Here is an 8,353-nt window from a genome sequence, read left to right as displayed (position 1 = left end):
GGTGTTGTGTGATTTTTAACTTTGTACACCCCAGTCCAACACCGGCATCTCCAAGTCAGGATTGGAGGGTTAGAGCAATAGAGAGAGGCTGAATAGACTGGGGCTGTTTTGCCTGGAGCAGAGAGGGGTGAGGGCTGACCTTATTGAGGTTAATAAAATCATGAGGGGCATTGATAAGTTAAATAGGCAAGGTCGTTTTCCTCAAGTGGGGGCGTCCAAAACTCGAGGGCATAAGTTTAAAGTGAGATTGGAAGAATTTACAAGAGACCTAATGGGTAACTTTTTCACACAAAGGATGGTGTGTGTGTGTGGAATGAGCTGCCAGAGGAAGTGGTGGAGGCTGGTACAACTACACTATTTAAAGGCATCTGGAGGGTATATGAATAGGAAGAGTTTAGAGGGATATGGGCCAAAAGCTTGTGAATGGGACTAGATTTTTTTAGAATATCTGGTTGGCATGGACAAGTTGGACCGAAGGATCTGTTTCCATACTATATATCCCTATGACTCTATGACTCTAATGCCTACCATAACACCTTGATGGATATGGCCTCCTACACCAAACCCACCCCCTCCACTGTAACTCCCACATTCAGGAGAAGGATTCTTTAAATCTGAACAAATCAGCCTATGTCATATCAGTTTTTGAAGAGTTTTATGACTATGAACAAATTTGAAAACCAACAAACAATTCTATAATTGCAGCAAGAACTATCAAACTCAAATAACAATTAACCTGCAGAATAGCCTCTAAATAGCATGGTGACTTTCAAGCTATTGAATGCATTTTAAGTTGTGGATGTTTAACAGTGAATGGATGGAGTGAGCATTGCCAAATGGCAACACTGATTGACATCATGATCTGCTCAATCTACATAATTCTAACAGATATTCCCTGTACTCACACTGATGCCATCACCAATGTAGAGGGACAAAGTGAGTGAGTGAATGAGATTTATAATAAGATTTATAATTGCAAAGAAGGATTACATGGAGCTCTATTTTGAGGCCTGATGCCTGCTTCTGGCAAGGACCCGGAATGTCTCTGTTTCTGTTATATACTAAGCAGATTGACATGTCCACTATATTGGATGCTTTGTTTAGCATCTAAAAAGTGGGAATGCATATTGAATCTCTTGGCTATAGAATCCGTAAATTAGACAAGAAAGCCGAATCACTGAACATATATTTATATTTAAACTATTTGCTATCAGTAAAAAAACAAAGATCAGACCTTTCAGGATAGAAGAGTAGCCTTAAACGATTCAATTTTTCAAGGTTGCTGCTTTCATCTTTCAGTCCTTCTCATCTTGTTTTGTGTCATTATTGCTCCAACACTTTTGTATGCTGCCCATCTTTCTCTGGTTGTCATTATTCAGTGCCCATCAACAGATGAGATATGTTTGGTAAAAACCTATCAGGTAGGCTGGACACCAGATAATTGAGGTGATGACTAGTGCGAGTAAAAGACAATTGATACTGATAGTGTCAGAGGGTATATCTAAAAGGATCTGTACCCTCCATCTCCTTTGCCCTCTTTTCTCATATTGGTGGTATATGGAATAACTTGGACATATCTGATATATGTCAAACAGTGACACATCTATACATAGCAGCTCCTGATAAACAGGCTGTGGCAACCAACATAGCTGTTTTGATTGGTTTACTTTGGAGGAGATTATTGAATACAAATTAAAGTGATGACCTGACTTTAAATATTTTAAAAGGGCTCAGATATCATTAAAAATGTGTTTTGGCAAACCGATTTTTTTTGGTGCATCACTTTCAATTTGTGCAAAAGATATGATGAATTTTAATGTAATTGATTCTGTCCCAATATCTTAAATAAAGGTTTGACCAATGGGTTTTTGTGAATGTGGAAATGTCATAACATTCCAGAATTGAATTCCTGCAATTAGTCACAAAATGATGTAATTATTTTTGTGTGTAATTCTCCCCTTTATTTCCTTTTCAATTCCTTTAGTTTTCCTCAGTTAGAATGGCGCAATGTATTGTGATTGAGAAAAATAATGTAAATATTACACCAGCATAAATATTGCTCTTCTTTCATCTTGTCCCCGTTCAGCTTTTATGCTTAGACTGATAAAAACAATTTTTAAAAGGAAAGGCGACCAAAGTATTGGATGAGATTAATAGAGCTCTTAAATATTAATTGCCAGAATAAAGCACAATTTTTATTTTTGTCCTCTTTCTCCTTATTCTTGAGTCTTATCTCCCTTAACTGCATACTGTATAACAGTCAAGATAACTTTCAACTTGGGATCAAGCATTTATCTTTAAAAAATTAATGCTGAGGCAATGAAAATATAATCTTGACATTGCATACCTATTTTGTGCACAGAATTCAGCAATCATCATTTTGAACTTGGGCTTCTTACAGGTGTCCAAGGGGCCTGTTTACAATCAATGGGTGCCTATTTAAGCATGCTAATCAGGGGCATGTGCTCTTTATTATGGACAGGAGAGAGAAAGTGGGATGATAGCCCCTTTTTTCGACTTCTTGACTAACTGTGGCAAGATGTGTTTTAAAGACACATTTAACCCTTGAGTGTTGCAACTCTCAAGAAAAGGCAGAAGACAAGTTTTCTTGTGTGCTTTAAAACAAAAGGTTATTCTTCAACACCTAAATGTAATTGCAGCAGCATCCACACACACAAGCAAAAAAAAGTGACTACAAAAGAGGCAGCATGCAGATAGATATTTAAAGAGTCCAAACAGTCATTATTACACTTGTTTTATGAGATAGAGACTGGAAATGTTATAGCTTTCAAGATTCTTATTTGGTCCTTACATAATAGAAGCAAGCAGAGGTTAGAGGTTTCTGGCAATGAATTCACAGCAATTCATTCTTTGCAACATTATGTTTCTGGCTTTGCTGTAATTGTACTTGAGCCTCTGTGGGGAAAATCTGACTTGATTCTGTAAATCTAGAGGTTAGGGGATAGCTCCTCTTCTTTCTCTGGTAGTGGATTTTAGACAGAATCCTTTCTTTGCGAGGTGGGATCTCATCTGTCTATGTTCTCTTTGCCTGTCAAGCTGATTGACTTTCTGCTTTCAAGATGTTTGTTATCCGAAACTAATTTCTGTCAGGTGACAATAATATCAGTATTCCCAATGTCTATACAAAAGTTTCCTGATGATGTTGTCATTGATAAACAATGTGGTTTTGAATCTCAATTCCCTGTGATAGAGTGTTTTCATTTCACAGCCATTCTGTTGAATTTCATTCGAGACAGCTGTGAGGGAATTGTATGTCAGGTTTGGTAGGTATTTTGGACAATTAATCTACCTGAGAGATCTGTTGTATTTATAGTTTTCTCAATTAAATGTCCCAAAAAGTTGTTTACATTTTAATATGCTGACCAAACAAGCAGTCTCCTTCCAGCAATTTTAAATAGCAAAGTCACCATAATCTCAGATGATCATAGGTCTTCTCTTGCATTAGAGAGTGATGATTGGTGCTGGCTTAACCCTGAGGATCATCACATCTCAGGTGAGGGATGAGGTGAAGAAGGAAAGTCCTTCATGGTAACTTCAGCTGATGCAGGAATTGAATCACTCTGCATCACAAATTAGCCATCCAACCAACTAAGCTAACCAACCCATGAGAAATGCCAGGCATATTTGCACACAAGGAAGAAGGTTACCAGACTGCTTGAGTCCACCTTGTTATAATATAGATTGTCTATTCTCCACGCTGTTTATTTTAAAATAATTTTTCAGTACACTCATGAGCATACCTATTGGGTGTGACATTGCTTAGATCCCTAAAATGCTTCTGATTAATCTGATGTCAATATTGTCACTGTCCCAGAAATCAAAAGCAGCAGTTTTAGAGATTAAAGAGACTGATTTTCATCATTTGAATATTTCTACCCTATTGTGCCAGCTGAGTTAGATTTTAATTTCTTAATTAACTGAAGGTAATGTTTTATGATGAGTGTTCTACATTTTTGACTTGTCTCGTCTTGTGATTTCGGGGAATTTTGAGCTTTTCCAAGCTATTTTCTCTTGAAATTGATAGTAATTGCATATAAGGTAGTTGGTACATGAAAGTTCCACCCATAAGGTTAGTTGAGACTGTTTTTGAGAGAAGCTAACCAGTGTTGAGTGTAGTTTTGTTGTGGACTACAATATTTCAGTAACAGAAATGCATACTTTCTCCTAAGTTAAGACTGTGTGTCTCACAACAGCCCAGTGGAGTTGGTTTTGGATGATTGTGGCCTGATTCAGGTGTTATTAGTTCCAACAAAGGTGCTGATATTAATACTTCTCCAGAGCCTAGAGATGGCATCTGTACGTAGTCCAATTTTTGGAAATAAACAGAAGAGTCGGAAGGATGATTGCCTTATACTCAAGCATCCTCATTTCAGCACAAATGACACAATCATTGCGTGGCCACTACACAACAATGCAGAGTGGCTGAGCAGAGGCTGATAGCCAAGTTCAGTACCCATGAGGGTGGTCTCAACTGGAACCTTGGATTCATGTTACACTCCAGGTGACCCCACTATCCTATACACTTTATCAAAAGCACACATACACACAGTCTCTTATACACTCATGCAGACCCTCTGAGATGTACTGTAACTAGCTGATAAATAATATAATGTAGTTGTTTGGTACTACAGAATTTGAGGATTGCTGAAAAAAGACATAGTTTGCCTAAGCTTTTCAAGAAATCGGTACTCTCCTCTCACACAGTATAACTGTTGGTTTCCCCTTAAATTTGTATTCTTGAGAAATGGCTGATGAATGCAAGATGAAAAGTTTCCATAAAATGTACCTTTTTTTCACAAATGTTTTGTAATATGTAGTAAGCCTTTGCTGTTTATGAAGACTGATTCTACCTTCAGCCAAAGATTTCATGTGGATATCCTTCCCCATTTGGTTTCAGTAAGTTCGACTCATACAATGAAGAAGAATTGGCAGTATCAAATCTAGTCAAGGAATCGAGCTCAGTTGGTTCCAAGGAATACAACTAGACACCATTCTACCACAATAGTAGCACCTTCCTGATCACCTCAGCCGGTACAGGAATTAAACCCATATTAAGAACACAAGAACAAGAATAGACCATTCAGCCCATCAAGCCCACTCTGCACTTTAATAAAACCATGGTTGATCTCTGATCTAACTCCATTTTCCTGCCTCCGGCCCAAAGCCCTTGTTAGCCTTGCTTAATAAAAATTTGTCTATTGCAGATTGAAATTTAACTATTGACTTGCACCAGCCACCATTTGAGGAAGAGAGTTCCTAACCTCCACAACTCTTTGCGTGTAGAAATGCTTTCTAACATCTCTCCTGAATGGCTGGGCCCTAATTCTTAGACAATGCCCCCAGTTCTAGAATCTTCAACCAGTGGAAATAGTTTATCTTTATTTATCCTAACTTTCCCTGTTAATCTCCAGGGAGACCTCAGTTAGATCATCCTTCAACCTTCCTAAATTCTAAAGAATAATTTAGATTAGATTACTTACAGTTTGGAAACAGGCCCTTTGGCCCAACAAGTCCACACCGACCCGCCGAAGCGCAACCCACCCATACCCCTACATGTACCCCTTACCTAACACTACGGGCAATTTAGCATGGCCAATTCACCTGACCCGCACATCTTTGGACTGTGGGAGGAAACCGGAGCACCCGGAGTAAACCCACGCAGACATGGGGAGAACGTGCAAACTCCACACAGTCAGTCGCGTGAGGCGGGAATTGAACCCAGGTCCCTGGCGCTGTGAGGCAGCAGTGCTAACTGCTGTGCCACCGTGCCACCCATAAACAACTATCGGTCACCGTAGTCGGCAGGATTCGAACCTGCGCGGGGAGACCCCAATGGATTTCTAGTCCATCGCCTTAACCACTCAGCCACGCCTAATTTGTGTAATCTCCCCTCATAATGTAACTTCTGAAGTCCAGGTATCATCCTTGTAAACCTACATTGAACCCCCTCCAGGGCCAAAACATCTTCGCTAAAGGTGTGGTGCCCAGATCTGCTGACAGCACTCCAAATGGGGTCTAACTAGGGTTTTATATAACTGCAGCATAATGTCTACATCCCTAAGCTCCATGCCTTTAGATATGCAGACCAGAATTCCATTATTTTCTACATTAGCTCATGGCATTATAAACAGTTGTGCACCTGAATCCCCAAATTCAGTTGGACATCCGCTGTATTTAACATTGTGCTTTTGAAAAATACCCTGATTTACCCAGTTTAGGTCAACAGTGGATAACCTCGCATCTGCTTATATTAAAATCCATCTGCCACAGCATTGCCCCATTTTCCTGATCTATCGATATCCTGTTGTAATTTTATGCTGTTGTCAAGACTGTTTACAATGCTGTCCAATTTTCTGTCATCAGCAAATTTGGATATTTGACATTTTATGTAATTATGCGAGCCATCAATGAATATTGTGAATAATTGAGGCTCCAATACAGATCCCTGCGGGACACCACTAGTCATGGCCTGACAATTTGAGTACTTACCCATTATTCCAACTGTATCCTACCACTCAAAGCAATTTCCAATCCATGTCAGTAATTTGCCCTCAATTCACAGGCTTCTACCTTATCTACAGTCTCTTGTGTGAGAATTTATCAAATACCTCTGGAACTCCATACAAAATAATATCTATCAACTTAACTCTGTCCACTACCTTTGTCACCTCTTCAAAAAACTCTGAGGCTTGTCAAGCATGAATCCATGCTGACTCTCCCTGTTTAAGTGATTTTTTTTTAAATGACCAGTTACCGTAATCCTTGAATGTAGAGTCCAACAATTTCCCACCACAGATCTTAGGCTAACTGTTCTGTAATTCTTTGGTTTCACCATTTTAAAGAGCAGAATGATATGAGCAAATTTCTAATCCAGAGGTACAACTCCTGAATTCAGGGAACTCTGAAAGATTATGGTTAAGACATCAGCTATATGCTCTCCTACCTCCTTTAACAGCCATGGATGGAAACAAACAGGTCCTGGAGTTTTGTTACTCTTTTGTTCCAATAATTTTCCAATTATTCATTGAGCTAATTTTATTTAGACCCTGTCCTTGATCCTCTGTTAATTTCTTTGGGACTTCTGGCGGCCTTTTCCCCACGGTCATTGACAATATGCTCACCCTCAGTCTTCAGTGGCCAATTGTACTCTTAACCAGCCACTTTCTGTTAACTTTTATATAACTATAAATTCTCATCTTGTTGTCTTTTATGTCCCTTGCAAGTTTCTTTTCATAATGGTTTTTAAGCTGCTTTTATACGCTACTAAAGAATTTTGTTGGTCTTCATATTTGTCCCATTCTGTGGGATCTGTCATGTTCTTGACATTTTTATAAGCCCTTTTATTAGTTTAATGATCTCCCTTACCTCCTTAGATGCTATGCCTTTTTTTTTGTTAAGTGAAACTTTCCTTTCTCAATGATACAAACTGCCTCTGAAGAGAATTAAATGTTTCTTTGAACATCTACCTATTATCAGGGATTACTGTAGGTGGTCTCTGCCTCATCCCATTGAAGTCTGCCTTACTTAAAATGAAAATTCTCGTGTTCAAATTTGTTTATCTCTTACAAATGCTATGTGAAACTCAATCATGTTATGATCGCTATTTGACAAGTTCACGAACAACTCAATCACTGATTAAATCAGGCTCATAGCTCAATATTAGATCCAATATTACTTGTCCCCTTGTCACATCCGAGATGCACTGCCATAGGAAACTATCCAAAACACACTTTAGAAATTCACAACCTTTCTGGCAGATGTTGCTTGTCTCGTCCAGTCTGTATTAAAATTAAATCACCCATTAATACTACACTGCTTTTGCTACATAGCTGCCTAATTTCAGAATTTATATAATCTAATACTTCTGAACTGCTACTAGGTGGCCTATGTTTGACAGCTATTGCAGTTTTAGTTCTTTTATGGTTCCTCAGTTCCACTCGTAAGGCCTGTACTGGGTGCTCTCCCCTATTTACATCCTCTCTCACCATAGAAGGGATTCTGTTTCTAAACAATAATGCTACTCCACACACCCCCACAGCCATTTTCTCCATCCCTTCTGTTAGCCTTATAACCTGCTATGTTTAGTTCCCAGTCCTGACCATCCTGCAACCATGCCTCCAATAAAATGACTATTACATCATACTTTCCAATTTGAATCTGTGCCTGCAGCACATTTAATTGTTCCTTATTGTTGGCAACATACTGCATCACAAACTAGCTGTCCAGCTAATTGAGCTTACCATAAAGGTCCCTTCTCTTCAACTTTGCACATCACCTGGGTGTGGTGTCCCTTAGGCTAAACTCGCCATACCATCTCTCTCTAATGAGAGAG

At 38.9% G+C, this 8,353-nt stretch overlaps 1 non-coding gene across 1 annotated transcript; it reads right to left on the bottom strand.

Moving 5' to 3' along the window:
- Window positions 1–5,814: 5,814 nt before the first annotated feature.
- On the bottom strand, window positions 5,815–5,896 carry trnas-aga (transfer RNA serine (anticodon AGA)). Its single transcript has one exon. It is a non-coding gene; the product is annotated as a tRNA-Ser (tRNA).
- Between the last annotated feature and the right edge of the window lie 2,457 nt (window positions 5,897–8,353).

This window comes from Hemiscyllium ocellatum, chromosome 9 (genome assembly GCF_020745735.1).
Source record: "Hemiscyllium ocellatum isolate sHemOce1 chromosome 9, sHemOce1.pat.X.cur, whole genome shotgun sequence".
Lineage (NCBI taxonomy): Eukaryota > Metazoa > Chordata > Chondrichthyes > Orectolobiformes > Hemiscylliidae > Hemiscyllium > Hemiscyllium ocellatum.
The sequence above is the reverse complement of the archived record's forward strand: the minus strand, read 5'-3'. Positions and strand labels throughout refer to the sequence as shown.